Source organism: Maylandia zebra, linkage group LG7 (genome assembly GCF_041146795.1).
Source record: "Maylandia zebra isolate NMK-2024a linkage group LG7, Mzebra_GT3a, whole genome shotgun sequence".
NCBI lineage: Eukaryota > Metazoa > Chordata > Actinopteri > Cichliformes > Cichlidae > Maylandia > Maylandia zebra.
In genome coordinates, this window is record NC_135173.1 from 47781304 (window position 1) to 47797923 (window position 16620).

The 16620-nt window shown below is 40.3% G+C and overlaps 1 protein-coding gene across 1 annotated transcript in view; it reads left to right on the forward strand.

Moving 5' to 3' along the window:
• Positions 1 to 471: 471 nt before the first annotated feature.
• rgs3a (regulator of G protein signaling 3a) overlaps positions 472 to 16620 on the forward strand; it is a 121574-nt gene continuing 105425 nt past the window's right edge. The window contains exon 1 of the mRNA XM_012916698.5: positions 472 to 703. The gene's annotated coding sequence lies outside the window, so the exon portion shown is untranslated. The remainder of the gene's footprint in view (positions 704 to 16620) is intronic.

A 16620-nucleotide genomic window follows, 5' to 3' on the forward strand; every position in this document is an offset into this window, starting at 1 on the left:
TTTGAAATATGTTTTTTTTTCAGTTTCCCTAATCCTCTCACATATAAGTACATATTGTTTCAGTTTCTCTAAGTAACACGTTTTTTGTTAAAATTAAACCCTGACTTATTAAATCTCAACCAGTGAAAACACCATTAAAGTTGGTAAAAGTATAGAAAATAAATGTGACATAAGAATAAAATTATTCTCATGGCCAGTGTGCGAAGGTTAAACAGGGCCACTTATTCTTATACGTACGTGTGTGCTAGTCTCACAGCTCGGGGTCTTTATCTGTCTTCAGATTGGGAGGCTGGGGATGCGAGGGATTAAGAGAGTCAAAGAGAGGGATTGGAAGAGCGAACGAGGGAAAGACAGGGAGAGAGTGGGAAGGAGGGAGGGGTCTGGATGAAACCCTGACGTGTCACAGTTTCCAGAGTGAGAGAGAGAGAGAGAGGGGGAGAGAGACAGGGCGCTCCGATACCATTCGCTGCTGGAGTGGATCCCCCCCTTACACATCCAACACACACACACATACACACAGACACTCGCACACCCCGCTCACAGACACATTTGTTTGGAAATCTATTTTTTCTCTTCTCACCACCTTTGAGTGCTCCTTCTCTTCCTACTTATGTTTGCACTCACTCGTAGTTGGTGCTGCTGGTGGTGTGTGCATGTTGGAGTGATGCTTCTCTGTGCCAGCCATGAGAGCAGCCTAGAATAGGTGAGTAGTCCGTGTTGTCATACTTGACTGTACTCACTTTACATGTATTCTGAAGTTGCACGTTATGTTGGAAACAGCACTGCATTTGCCGCGTGGACCAGCGTGGCTTGTTTTGAGGATGCTGCAGAGATGTGTGCGATCTCCCCTAACTTCTTTCTCCTTCTTAAATATACTTCCCACATTTTTAGACATTTTTTTCTTTTATACCTTCTTTTGTGCCCTTGTTCCTCTTCTGTGTGCTTCTTTGGTTGCTCATATTACTTTTAATCTCTCTTTGTTACTGTGCGTGTGATCATAATCTGTCAATTCTCATCTAATTTTCTCGTGCTGGGCTAAAGTGGTCGCTCCACTGGGGAACCTTTAAGGAGCTTAGTTTTCCCTTTCAGTGGATTAGTAATACTGGGATGGAGTCCCCAGTATCATTGTGACCCCATCTCTTTTGTACACACTTGCACAAACCTTTCACATCAGCACACAGAGCTACACATACTCTTGTTCACCCCCAACAACACTCGCCTTCTCCTCTCTCAGTGATGCTGCCAACTTTCCTTTTTCATATTCACGTTCTGGGTTATGAGAATGACGGTGATATCGTGAGACGTTAGCTAACCTATCGCAATTTATACCACTTGGCTGAACTAGGCTAATCTGCCTCATGCAACTTTAAAATTAGTTTTATGCTGCTGTAGATGGAACTGGGGCATCAGATTGGGTAATACTCAGGCATCAGGAAACCATTACCAACCTTGCATGAGGGAATCCTGACTTGTGCTCATAGGCAAATTGTTCTTTTTGGGGTTTGCAAACTGGGAGGTTTTTTTTAAAAAATTTAGCCAAACCAGAAATAGATGTTGAGAAAGAGCTATTTAGGAAGTTTCAACATCTTTATTTCACAGCACATTACTTCAAAAACGAGAAAGGAAAAAAGAAAGAAAGAGAGAACGAAGTAAAAACTGCATGTTTGCATGAGTGAGTGTAGACCGTTTTCGTCTTTTCCACTGGCAATATTGCCCCGCTCCTGTCTCAACTGATCTGTGTTTGTGTGTTTGTGTGAGTGGAAGTGCACACTCATGAATGCGCTCGTGCATTGCCAGCTGGCAGAATGTAGGCCATGGAGGCACTGCTGCAGCGTGACATACACTAACATGGGAATGACCCGAGCCTCATTCATTACAATATCACTCAGCGTGCTTCCATCTTCTCCCTATTTCTCTCCCCCCTCTGTTCTCGGCCATTTTTATTTTGTGCCTTTCACACTGATTATTCATGTGTTTTTTGAATATCCTTTCGCCTCATTTTCTCTGTCAGTTTCATTTCACACATCTCTGTCACACTTGTATTTTGTACACTTGTCCCCGTGTTTTCTCTGATTTCCCTGTTTGTTATTCACTATGACGTCTCTGCCATTTGTCTTCTGTTTTGTCTTTTACCTCATTCGGAGGCAAATCATTATAAGGCTTTTACTAAATAACTTGTTTGTATCACTGCTTTGAATTTTATACAGTACAGCGTATCCTTAATGAAGACCCTGAAATAATAGGATTGGGGTGGGGCATACAGAGAGTTTTGGCAGGCTCACCCTATTCTTGTAAAGCTTTGGACTCAAGGCCAATTTGTCATTTTACTGCATGTCATCATGTTTCTTTTCTTACTCTCTAAGTCTCTCTGTCTGCTGGTGTCTTAGAAGCCTAACAATGTAGAAACAACATCCTTCACTGTATTTGATTATTTTCCGGGAGCAGATTGTTACTGTCTGTTCGTGTTGAAAAGTTTCTGTCGTTCTCAAAGTGAAAGCTGAGTTAAAAGACAACCTTGAGGTTGACGATTGTTTTTGCATATTTATTTCAAAGTCAGAGTAATGTTTTTGTTGTAACTGGGTGCCAGCTGTAGTTGTTTGTGAGTTGTCGTTGGTTGATGAAATCGGTCATCATGTTATGGCCGCCTGCGTGCACTCTTTCAACAGGCAGGGCAGTGGGCGTTATACAAGGGTGAGTCAAACCGTGCAGTGTAAATATTTTATTCCTACTGATACAGTATAAAAGGTAAACAAAATAGAGAGAAAATAGGAAAGATCAAATGTTTTAACTGAGAAATTGCACGACTTTTTGAAAAATATGAACTCATTTTGATTTCGATGCAGCAAAGTTTGAGATGGGGGGCAACAAAAGGCTGGAAATGTAAGTGGTACAAAAAGTGTAATGTTGTTCAATGTAAAATTATGAAGACCTTGAAAATTTCATTATGTACAGTGGATAATGTCATCAACAGATTCAGAGAATCTGGAGAGAGTGAAAGTTACAAGGCCAAAGATTAGTGTTGGATGCATGTGATCTTTGGGCCCTCAGCTAGCACTTCATCAAAAACAGGCATGATGCTGTTATGGAAATCACTGCATGGGATCAGGAACACTTCCAGAAATAATCTTCTGTGAACACAGTTTACTGTGCCATCCACAAATCCAGGTTAAAGCTCCATCATGCAAAGAAGAAGCCTTATGTGAACGTGATCCAGAAACACAGCGCCTTCTGTTGACAGCTCATTTAATATGGACTGAGGCAAAGTGGAAAACCGTTCTGTGAACGCTGTGTCCTCTAGAATAAAAGTGAGAGGGCACACCCGACTTGTTTTGAGTGCTGAATTCAAAGGCTGCACCTCTGATGGTATGAGGGTGAATTAGAGCCTATGAAATTGGCAGCTTACACATCTGGAAACCCACCAGCAATGCTGAAAAGTATATAAATGCTGTAGAGCAATGTATGCTCGCATCCAGATGTTGGTTTTTTCAGGGTTTATGACGTTATTCATTGTTGTATGTAAAAAAAACAACAACCCAAAAACCAAGCAAATATTTTGGTTAAACTTAAGAATTCAACTTTAGCTACAAAAGAAAAGTTAATAGCACCCAAACTCTATGCTTACTTGCTTTGCTGTTTAACTCCACTTAAGAAAAAGTCTCTTATCTGACTTTTGTGTTGTGGAAAATGTGCTTAGTCTGACAAACTTGTTGTATATTTGCATAGTAATGCAAAATTTCCTTTTTAGGTAATTTTGTCAAACCAGTCTAAACAGTTTGAAGACTGAGCTGATCAGAAGCTGAGATCAGAAGCTGCTCTTGACTTCAAAGGCAGTGCATGTTAACAGCTATGCTCCAATAATGCCACAATACCAAATTCACTTTGAAAGAATGTCGCAGTTTATTAACAAACCTCTTCTGTTGAAACAAGCATTTTACTGGTCAGCAAGTTAATCCATGTTAATGTCCACAGACTCTCACCAGAGGTGCACAGTTTGGATCAGTGTGTCTGACTAATCCCTCGCTCAGAGACCTGTGCCATCGCAGAGCCTTGGCTGTGCCAGGCCAAATCCGTGGATGCAGAAATATGCTAAACTGCATTTATGAGACTGGCAGCCATGTGCGCATGAAGCACCATCAAGCTGACCTGATGAGGAAGAAAACTTTATGTGCTTCTTCAGATAAATTATTGACCAGAAGACCAAAAAATAAAAACCAACAATGAATAAATACTTTTAATGGACATTTTCAAAATCTGATATGTGGTCAAAACATGATAACGGTGCTTTTAAAAACATCCATCCGTCCGTCCGTCCGTCCATCCATCCATTCACTTTTTTTAAAAACACATTTACACGAATCAAAAAGGTATTAAAAAACGGCCACAGTAGAGAGACTATTTGGAATCATAGTTTGACAATCTAAGTATCAGATTGTCCGAATTTTTGCTTCCTTTACTTTGTTGGCAGGGACAGAATTTTCTCATGAATGCTTCCACAACAAAATCTATCCATCGCTTTGCGTTGACAGCTAATTACACTGTAGGGCTTCAACAAAAAGGCTGCCATCTTAACTTCGGTTAAGATGAGTTGAGAAGCTGTGCATGAATGGCAGCTAAACAACTTTTTGTGAGATGAGGCGTGATACCTGATGTATCCAGAGCTTATCCTCTAAATACGTGGTTGATACATTTATGTGAGATGAAACACAAAAACACAAAATAAGGAATGTGTTACTTTGGTGCTTTAAACCATACCTCTGCATTTATTGATTAATATTAAGAAAGAAGCAAAAAAAATCTCATACTTCTGCTTTTTTTTTTTTTTTTAGCTTGAGCGCAGTGTGTCAATAGAGACAGCTGACCCAGAGTGACATGTATGTGTGTGTGCTTTTGACCATGGGTAATGCACTTGCCTCCAACAAGCTTACGATGTGGGTCAGGTGGTCTGTATGTCCGTGAAAGCAAAAAATAGCGGAGCACCCTCTGGGTTTGTGCTTAATAAGTGTGTCATCAGCATCATACTCACATTTGTTTCACTGTTTTAGGATAGACGAACGGGGACCCAGACAAAGTGCACAAGCGTACATAAACACTGCCAAGCTTTCCCAGATGGCACGCCGCGCCTTTAGATCAGCAGATTAAAATGGACACTGTGTGATTATAAACGTATATTGGAGGGGGGTGGGCATGAGTGTGGGGGAGGGGGAAGTGTGTTTGCTGTATATTTGTTCTGGTCAACACTGGCGAGGAGTTTGCGTGTGTGCACGATCTTTGCAAGGTTGTGTACTGGATGTTTGACGGGCCATACATCTGCCGCGCGCTTTGAAGGGTGAACCTGACCCTAGGCTTACAGCTGCTTGAGCTTGAATGAAGCACTTGACCCCAAAGGCTCCAATTGGTGCTACACATTGTGCTGTGTTGACACTGTTGGCTGTTATTTAACCCACACAATAAGACAAAGGTGAAATGAAAGTCACATTTGATGGATGAAAGCTGCCATCATAAAATCACTGCTTATTTAAATCCCTGCTCAGGTTTGAATTGGATGAAGTGAGGTTACCAAACTTTTTGACCTGACTGCAAGAATGTTTCTCAGAAAACTGACTGACCTGACGTGAAAGAGCAAAGCTATCGTGAATAAAATTAATTCCACTGAGCTAATTTAGTTTTGCGGTCCTGGTATTGAGAGCTTTGAGCACAACAGAGGTATCACTAACAGTATGTCACACAAGTCAATATATCCACTGAGGGAAAAGGCCTGTAATAAAAGTGTAGTCTCTCCCACCTAACTTGTCACATAATGACACTAATAAGAGGTGCAGACAGATGCATGCACAGTCTGACCGTGGGTGTGTTTGGCATTTAGTTGCATCCCAACCATGAATCTCTGCAGCCTACTAATAGCATGGAGTTCAATCTAAAGTGGGCGGACACTGCTGGGGTCAGAGGCAAGAAACTGAGATGGCACATGTACATGAAGTAAATCTGAATTAATTTGATAGGCAGGCATGTCGGGTCTGCAGAAAGTAGGCAGAAGTAAGTGAACGAGATGGGAGGAAGCCGACAAGCTCTGTGGATTGTCTCATATCAGCATACTGACAGGTCTGACAGTGCTCAAAAAAAGGAAAGCAACACTTTTTAAAGTAAAGCATCAAGTTCAATTCAATTCAATTTTATTTATATAGCACCAAATCACAACATAAGTCGCCTCAAGGTGCTTCATAGATACAGAGAAAAACCCAACAATCATATGACCCCCTATGAGCAAGCACTTTGGCAACAGTGGGAAGGAAAAACTCCCTTTTAACAGGAAGAAACCTCCGGCAGAACCAGGCTCAGGGAGGGGCGGCCATCTGCTGCGACCGGTTGGGGTGAGAGAAGGAAGACAGGATAAAAGACATGCTGTGGAAGAGAGACAGAGGTTAATAACAGATATGATTCAATGCAGAGAGGTCTGTTAATACATAGTGAGTGAGAAAGGTGACTGGAAAGGAAAAACTCAATGCATCATGGGAATCCCCCGGCAGCCTACGTCTATTGCAGCATAACTAAGGGAGGATTCAGGGTCACCTGGTCCAGCCCTAACTATATGCTTTAGCAAAAAGGAAAGTTTTAAGCCTAATCTTAAAAGTAGAGATAGTGTCTGTCTCCCGAATCCAAACTGGAAGCTGGTTCCACAGAAGAGAGGCCTGAAAACTGAAGGCTCTCCCTCCCATTCTACTTTTAAATACTCTAGGAACAACAAGTAGGCCTGCAGTGTGAGAGCGAAGTGCTCTAATAGGGTGATATGGTACTGTAGCCGCTAAGACTGGTGGACCTAAATCTTCACCACCACCACGTCTGGTATACATACAAGCGAAAAAGGGGAGTGGGTGGGTCAGCGCACAGGGCACAGAAACTAAGCTGGCTTCAAACACCATTTATTTCCATAAAACAAACACAGCCAGAGTCACAAATACAAGATAAAATTCCCCGTATACAATAAAAATAGTGTTGCAACCCGCTAAAAACCCTGCCGGCAGAAATAACTATACAATATTAAAACAAGGCTAAAACATGTTTTCCATATACTAAAATTACTCTCCCATAGTCCCATAATCCCACAGTCCAGCCACACCTGGGCGAATGGTCCTTATATGAAGGAGACAGGAGAGGAACTTCTCGTCCAGTATGGTAAAACTCGTCAGCAACAGACCAGGGAGGGGGCTCCTATCGCAGACCTGTCTCCTTCTGACAGCGCGTCGCCGCACAGTCCCGCCCCACTCCACACCTGAACACGGCCTCCCTCGTCTCACCGTCAGATGCAGGCAGAGGGGCATCCCTGCCCTGTCGTGCATTGCAGCCATCGCCACCCACTGTTGCCGTTCCTGCCGTTAGGACTGGATCGCCGAACAACTCGCGGCGCCCCACAGTCAGGCAGCAGTTCGTTCCACACACGTGCGGGGTTGCACGCGTTCCTTTTTCTCCTCCTCACCCTTCGTGCGTCACTCCTCTCTCCTTTTGTCTCTGCACTCACCATCCCCTTTAACAGGTCAACCTGGCGGCTGATAGGCCACCTTGGGGAACGCCCCCACCTCACAGGTGCCTACAATTATCTGTTTAGTCCACAGTGGGTTAAAGGAACATGGTACAACATTAACACAAATATAAATATGAGGATAAAACCATGCAGTATAAATATCAATAAACAAACATGCAATATAAATATCACTATAAAATCATGCAAATAAAATCAACACTATGTACCAATACACAGATTGATAAAACATAAAAACACAAATTTCCACTGTGTGACAGTACTACAAGGTCATTAAGATAAGATGGGGCCTGATTATTTAAGACCTTGTATGTGAGTAGCAGGATTTTGAATTCAATTCTGGATTTAACAGGAAGCCAATGAAGGGAAGCCAAAACAGGAGACATATGCTCTCTCTGTCCCTGTCAGTACTCTTGCTGCAGCATTTTGGATTAGCTGAAGGCTTTTCAGTGAGTTTTTTGGACATCCTGATAATAATGAATTACAGTAGTCCAGCCTGGAAGTAATAAATGCATGAACTAGTTTTTCAGCGTCACTCTGAGACAGGATATTTCTAATTTTAGAGATGTTGCGCAAATGGAAGAACGCAGTCTTACATATTTGTTTAATATGTGCATTGAAGGACATGTCCTGGTCAAAAGTCAGTTAAACGTCTGGGATATTGATCCAGCCAGTTAAGTAGCAGAGGGGGTTGTTGATCAGTATCAGCTGTGTTGGTGGTAATAAAATTAACAACATGTGCACTAGAGGGGAGACAATGAGACAATGGGTTTAGAGTTGGAAGACATTTTTGACACTTTCTCCCTCCTCATTTTCACCAGTTTTGCATTAGACTCAGGTCAGTGTCACTATTGGTGGCATGAGGCGATATGCGGAACTCCTCCGGGATGGCACATCAACACATGCCATCGCCAGAAGGTTTGCTGTGTCTCCCTGCACAGTCTCAAGAGCATGGGGGAGATTCCAGGAGACAGGCGGTTACTCTAGGAGAGCTGATGGGTACACACATTCTGGAATCAAATAAAGAAAAAACAAAATAAGAAAGGAAACCTTTTCAAACTTGTACTAAGACAAGCACATCCCAAAAAAAGGAAAAGGGAGTAGTAGTGTTTTGGGGGCACAGTGTTAAAACACAGTAGTGCTAAGAGGTAGCCAATTTTCCAGCTCTCTCACCAACTAAGTATAACAGGCGTAAAAGGAAGCTTAAGCTGGTTCTAAGCAATACTGTAATTGTCTTGTAATTGTCTTTGGGGTTCAGTAGGACTGCAGCTACATATCTGTACATCTCTTATGGGCACACCTGACTTCTTTAAAAGATTCTGAGCCATTTATGACTCACACCTTCCATGTCACTTTATACCATGTTTCCCCTCACACAAAATTGAAAAATAACCCTGGCAAAAAAGCAAAGGAAGTGCCTTCCAACAGCTTCACCCAATTATATGTAGTTTTCAGGGATTTTTTGTTCTTTTATTTTCATTCTGTTTCCATCATGTTCGGCCAAAATGCACATCACTTGTGACTTTGTTAAGTTTTCCCTACTGGCAGCAAAACACAGGATAACCTGCTCTTGACTATGATGAAAGCTTTCCCTGCTTTCTTTACGTACATTGGCTAAAAGCCTGACTTTGGAAAAGTGTATTGCAGGCTACAGCCAATCAGAATGTGGGCCACTGTCTCAATATGTGGAACGGGGGGACAAGGAATAAAAATGATGTGCACTCCCTCTATAAAGTGGGACACCTGGTCACCCTAGTGTACACAGACGCTGTAGTTGGGTCAGAGTTGTGAATTTGAACTTTTTGTTTCATCTTAACAATAAAACTACTTTAAACACATATTAACTAAATTCCTCTCCACCAATTCCCATTTTAGTTTATATGGAGGAAGCAGCTTGTGCACAGGAGGTGACAGGAGAAGTAGATCTGTCACAGAAAGACTTTTCTGATTCACGTGTTCATTAGTACTGTTGATGATCTTTTTGGTTTAACTATTTTACTTTATAATAACATTATTGCTCATTTATAGCAGTCGTTTTTAAAAGTCACATTATAGTGCTTGTCAAGTTAAACAAATGTAGACAGATTATAAAATCGATGTAGACGATTGCAAGGAAACCTTTAAAAAAAATGTAATAATGTATTATGCCAGCAATGTGCATTAAACCAAAAAGCCAATAACAGGAATTAATACACCAAATGCAGTATAGAATAAACATAAAATAACTCCAAATATCATCAAAGTATCCAGTGCTGTAAAAAAGTGTAACACTATTACTGCTGAAGATGATGAAGATGCTGTTGAATTTCTTGAATTTGTAGGCACTATTCAAACTGGAGATTTCTAGGGACTTTTTAAAAATCCCAAGCTCTAAACATTTCTATGTTTTTTCTCCTTAAATCCTTTCTCCCCCCAATCTGAATCAGGGACAATCAGGCAACACTGAATCAACAGCCATCTGACATAATCCTTTCTGGCTTTCTTCCCTTGCTCAGGACAGAAACAGGAAATGAAATGTGTCTGTCATTACTGTCCGGCTGACCAGAGGGCCCAGAAGTAATCATATTGTCTTATTCAATCTGGCATCGTGCAATAATCGTGAGTGGGTTGCTCAGCTGTTGCTGAGGTCAAGAAGAATTAGGTCAACACTCACCTTCTGTTTTAGAAATATGTATTATTCTTGTGTGATTTTTAAAATGTGTCTTTTTCTGTTTTTTCTGGTATTTATCGTTTCTGAGCAAACACACAATTCATTTGCTGCACATCTATTTAGAAGACTATTTCTAAAAAAGTTAGGATGCTGTGTAAAATCTAAATCCCATAAATTGATATTTTATTCACAATAGAATGTGAAAATGACAAAATGTGTCATTTTAAGAAAAGTATTGCCGCATATTGATTTTGATTTTGGCAACATGTCACATAAAAGCTGGGCCAGTGTTTACTGTTGTGTAGTATCCCCTCTTTTTTTAACAACAGTGCATAAATGTCTGGAAATGGAGGAGACCAGCTGCTGGACTTTTGGGCGAGGATGTTCTCTCTTTTCTTCATTTATTGACGCACCAGTTGGTGAAAGATCTGGACAACCATGCCTTGTAATAGATGCAGTATGTAGTTTAACATTGTCTTGATGAAATATGCAAAAGACTGAAAAAGACAACATCTGGATGGGATGTGCCTTTCAAGATTGATGTTGCCTTTCCTTAGCCATCTTCTGATGGCTGCATTGAGCACGGCAACATGCTATGTCACAAAAACTGGTTTCTTGAAAATTACAATGTACACTGTACTCAAATGACAGTCATCAGATCTCAGTCCAGTAGAGCGCCTGTGGTATGTAGTGTAATATTTCCAGCACCTTGTTGAATCTGCGCCACAAATAATTAAAGCACAAATAGTTAAAACAGTTCTGAAGACAAAAAGAGGTTCAACATAGTACTATCACTGTGTAACTAATAAAGTGTCCAGTAAGTGTATTTGCAAAAAGGAATATAGCCTTTATGTTCTTACAGATGTATTGCTGTAGTCTACCTAAGGCTTCATGTTACTTTTTAATGTAATTTTGTCATGCAATCAAACAGAATAGCTAAAGAGTTAAAACAGACGGTGATAGATCATTAACATTGGCCCCAATGCAATGGAAATGTGATTAAAACATGAATAAAAAGTTTTGTTTTCTGTTAAGCTCAATATTGTGGGCAGGACTTAAGCTGAAACGTTTCTTTGTTGGCCAGCCTCAGTAGGAGTGACAGCTAGGCAGCGTCTTTATATAGGAAACAGGAGAGGGAGGGTGTGAAGAACAAAAGTGGATAAGACTGTACACTCACTGTAGTCGCTGTACAGTACAGTCACTGTACAAGGTGTTTATAACCTCTGTCTAACAGCAAGGATGATGTTGTTTGAATTGTATGGTTTATATTTTTTCATATTATTTTGCTGACCTCTAGTTACTTATGTGCACTTTTACCCCTTTACAAGATAATAGAGAAAGAAAAGCATCTTCAAGCACCAGTTAGTAAATGAATACGGTGTGAAATTGTGCATTATAATAGGTAATAATCTTCTGACTTTTGAAAGTCCTCTCATTTAGTGGTTGTAGATGTTTTTGAACCTCTCACTCTGATTGAGTAGAAATGGGTTTTTTTTTTTTGCATCTCAAGGCTTATGTCAGCTCAACAGAAACAAAGGTTTTAGGTTTGTAAACAAAATATATACATAATATAATATATGGCACATTTGTCTTATTATAATGACACTATCATAAAGTTAGCCTTCGTTTTCAACAGAAAGTTTTGTTATATAGAAATCTCATCCACCGTCTGTAGAGATTATTCTTAAAAATAAAGATGTTATTATCTGTTGAAATCTGTGGCAGAAATGTCACTGTGCTTTCTTTCAGTGTGATGACAGGAATGGCTCTGAATAGATAATGACCCTCAATGTCCAGTTTCTCAGAAAAGTGAAAAACTGCCATAGGGACAGTTTCAAACCTTAGGTTTTGAGTTTTTGTTTTTTGGAGCCAGAAGTGACCAGATCTGGACACACAAGTACACTAGTATCCCTTAGCATAATATATGAGTTACTTTATATACAGAAAATTGATATATCAGGTATTTAGTTTTGGGTTGTATTGGCTTGCTGAATATTGATATATGTCAATAGCAATACTTTGTTCTTTTAAATGTTTGAAATAAACTAAGAGGGCAGAATATAAATGGCCTGCATTTGTATAGCGCTTTTCTAGTCCATAGGACCCCAAAGCGCTTTACACTACATTCAGTCATTCACCCATTCACACACAGGCGATGGCAAGCTACATTGTAGCCACAGCTGCCCTGGGGCGCACTGACAGAGGCGAGGCTGCCGGACACAGGCGCCACCGGGCCCTCTGACCACCACCAGTAGGCAAACACGGGGTTAGTATCTTGCCCAAGGATATTTGGCATGCAGCCAGGATGCAGCCTGGGATCGAACCACCGACCTTCTGATTAGTGGCTGACCTGCTCTGCCACCTGAGCTACAGCCACCCCTACTCCAGAATAGTGGAGATGCAGGACAGCTACAAGTACCTGGGTATCCTACAGGCTAACGGGGACCAGGATAAAGAAGCACAAAGGTCAACAGAAGCCAAATACCTCCAGAAGATATGACAGGTACTGGGAAACCAGTTCAGCAGGAGGAGAGTTCAGCAGGAGGAGTAAACTCCAAGCCATCAGTGCATGCACCCTATTGACCATTTGGTACCCAGCTGGAATAATAAGCTGACCATAAGAGGAAGTAGATGCCACCAATGTCAAGACCCCTAAACTCCTCACAATGCATGGAGGTCTACACCCAACATCCAGGATTCTTAGGCTCGAAAAACTATGGAAATAGGAAGAATGAGCATTAGTGAGTGCCAGAACCTCAATCCAGGAATAATCTAGGAAGAAATGTGAAGTGTTCACGAATACAGGTAGATGGCTATCAGGAAAAGGCTGACATAAAGGAAAGGACAGAAGCTCTGATCATGGCAACACAAGAACAGGCCCTAAGCATCAGATCCAGAGTCGACAGGACCCAGGCTGCAGGCTGTACTCGGAGAGGCATATCCTGTCTGAGATAGTGTATAGGAACAACATAGAAGTACCCAACTCCCAATGGGAGACACCACTGAAGGTCGTTTAAAACAACAGTGCTAAGGTCCTGTGGGACTTAAAGTTCCAGACAGACCAGCAGCTGCTGGCAAACCAAACAGACATAGTGCTTGTTGACAAGGAGCAGAAGCCTGCAGTTGTAATAGATGTGGCAATCCCAGTGGACAGCAACATCAGGAGGAAGGAGCACAAAATAGAAAAGTACAAACATGGTTGAGTCCAGTTCAGTTGACCGAACAGTACAGCTGCCTGTGTTAACACCCACCTGTCGCTCGAAGTGACATGTGGTACCCTAATAATGTATAACTTTAAGCTTTAATACAATTTAAGTGAGTAAGTCATGGAAATAATTCACAGCTTTTTACGGTTAAAAAGTAGGAAACTAGTTACAGATACTAACCGTTGTTGTGTCAGGCTGTTTTTGTTTATTTCTGATGTAAAGCTTGGCATTTTAACAAAGTCTAATGGGACTAATTTGAATACACTTTCACATTAGCTTAATTTTTAAGATCTGGAGCTTGCTGCTTGGATGTTACTTATGTCCTGGAAAAGGTCTGGTGGCAATTATACGTAGACTGATGAAAGGATGGATGAAATAATGACACAGAAAGTGCTTTCAGTTAAACACCAATGACAGGACGACAGAACAGCATGCAGTCAAGTAGTTAGACAGATATGCATCATGGATATGTTATATATGTTTACCCAACACAATAATTATGACAGCAACTATAATACTGTTATTTATATAATACGGAAAAACTAAGCCGGATCCAACTTTTGCTGCCCTACCTCTTTGTGTCTTGTCTTTCCTTGAGAATCAATTTGTCCACTGACCAATAAAGACTCCCTTGAGCACCACACTGCATTCAGCTCTGTGGTGAGTCACACAACTATTTACCAGAACCACCCATAAACTCAGATTGAAGTGACATCCAGTTTAAACCCAAAATATCCTGTTTGTACAACAAATGCAAAATACAAAACCCCAAACTGGGTAAACTAAAGCAGCATTACTCAGACAGACATGCACATTTCATCTAACCTACAAACAACATCTCTGCCTGAGGGATTTGTTTCATTTTTTTTTTTTTTTTACACTGACTGTGGTAGAGGTCATCTTGATGTCATCACGCTTAAGAAATGTTTGAATCTTGAATCACTGAGACTGTCATTCCCCGACAGCTGTGCAGCTTTATGTACCAGAAGGTATCCTATCAAACGTAAATCATACTGCATTATAAAGACCTCTGGTGTTTGTGTGTGTGTGTGTGTGTGTGTGTGTGCGTGCGTGCGTGCGTGCGTGCGTGTGTGTGTGTGTGTGTGTGTGTGTGTGTGTGTATGTGTGCGCGTGTGTGTGCGTGTGCGCGCGTGCAAATTTATTTTACTCTTCAATCTTTGTTGTGTAGATAACGACAAGCACAGAATAAGGGCTGCTTGTTCACTGATCCCAGCTTTAAAACATTCCACTCTAGTTGTTCAATAAATTGAAACCTTTGTTCAGCCATGGCAAAAGTCACTTCCTACATCAAGCAGTGTGTACATAAAATCGGTTTTGACAACAATAAAAGTGAGAGTTGGAATACTGTCAATTCTCACATCTAAAATGATCATTTTTATTTTAGAAGATTACAAAGTCAGTAACATTTAAATAATCCTGACTGCATTTAAACTCCTTCATTTATTTAGATTATTTTTTTAAAATCTGAGATTAGCCTAATCTCAACATACACAGTATTTCCTTCAAATGTATTATGACGGAAATGTCAAAATCATCTTGAAATTGATGTTTTTAAACTAATACAATTACAGAATATATTACACTCCCTCGATTTGTTTTTGTAAATGAGTAGAGCTTTAATTGTACTGTTTTCAATTATACCATAATTTATGTTACCTTTAAAAAAATCGCTCTTTATTTTAGTGAAATTCAAAAACTGATTTTGTTTTTGTTTTTATTTACCAATGATTATTTCAGCTCAAATTAACTTTAAATAATTTTTTTTCAATGGTGTGCTTTTTCAAAAAATGTATTTTACGTTTTATTATTTGTTTTCAGCTATTTGATATTGAAAGATGATTACACCCTTAAAAATATGCATTGAACATAACTGTTTTCATTTAGTCCATAAACTCACCATATCAAATTTCCCACAAAGTTATTCAGGATATCAGACTTAAACATCTTGAATAGTGAGCAAAAATCATAACCTGCTGCTCACAAAACCTGATGTGTGTTTAAATATCTTTAAAACATACTTTTGCTACTCCTATTCTGTTGTCAGTTAGCTGTGCTAATTAATGCATTTTACACAGTGTTTGCTGCTGCTTGAGTTGATCTCGAGATACTTCCAAAGTGAAGTGGAGACATTCGCCTCTTTTCTTGGCCTTTCTGCTCTCTTCATCAAGTGTTTGTTTGTGGGTGACAGCAGGTGAATAAAAAGGGCCTGGATGTCAAGTGATTGAGTGTTGCAATGAGGGACTTAAGCAAAGTCAAAGGCTTCAGTGTTCTGGCAGATCTGACACTGGCTGACTCAACGGCGATGCACTGCCAGCACCTTTTGAATTCTCTTTTTCCTTTTTTCACTCTTGCCTTCTGTTTCTTTCTGTTTTTTTCTCCCTCTTGTCATTGCCTGTCTTTCTCAAATATTCAACTTCTCCCTTCTGCTACCTTTCCCCACATTTTCTTGAATTTGTCTAGTGTGTACTTTTCCCACTGTCCACTGTTTCCATGTGGCATTGCACCACTTTCTTTCCCTTCAATCATGTTGGATATTTCTCACTGCTAGCTGCCGCATGCCTCTACCCTCATATGGCCTGTGCTACTTATGTCTTACCCAGACAAAAGGCTTCTCTTCTGGGCTTAAAGCCAGCCAGGTTAGCCCCTCTTTTTTGCCTTCCCCAGGAACTTTCAGACTCACAGCTAATAGATTTACTTAAAAACTACAACAGGGTTACACAGGAAACGGTGTCCAGAATGTTGAGAAGTGCTTAATTTTGTTTTTCATGCATGTATAATAAAGTTACATTTCATTAAAAAACAAACAAACAACCCCTACCCCCAAAAAACAAATGAAATGAAGTCAAAAAAGAAAAATAATGTTTCACTCATAACCCTGTATGACAGATAAATAATACAGTACCATGCAAAAATTCCTAGACACCTCTCATTACTTTATATTTTGCTTCCAAGGAGGCAGATTTCCTGATAATTTTTAATGTGGTCTTAAGCTACAGTTCTCTTGGTTTTCTGAAGTTCAGTCATTATCATTCCAGTCTTTATACTAAACCATTTTTAGAGGAATGTTTTTTTGTTAAGCCACCTAACACTGACATATGAACCATTCAAGCATAAAAAGGAACTAAACTACTAAATTGTGTTTTCATGCACCATTTCTTTTGTTGAATCTGTGAAAAATGCCACAGATGACACAGTCTGACAGCATAAAA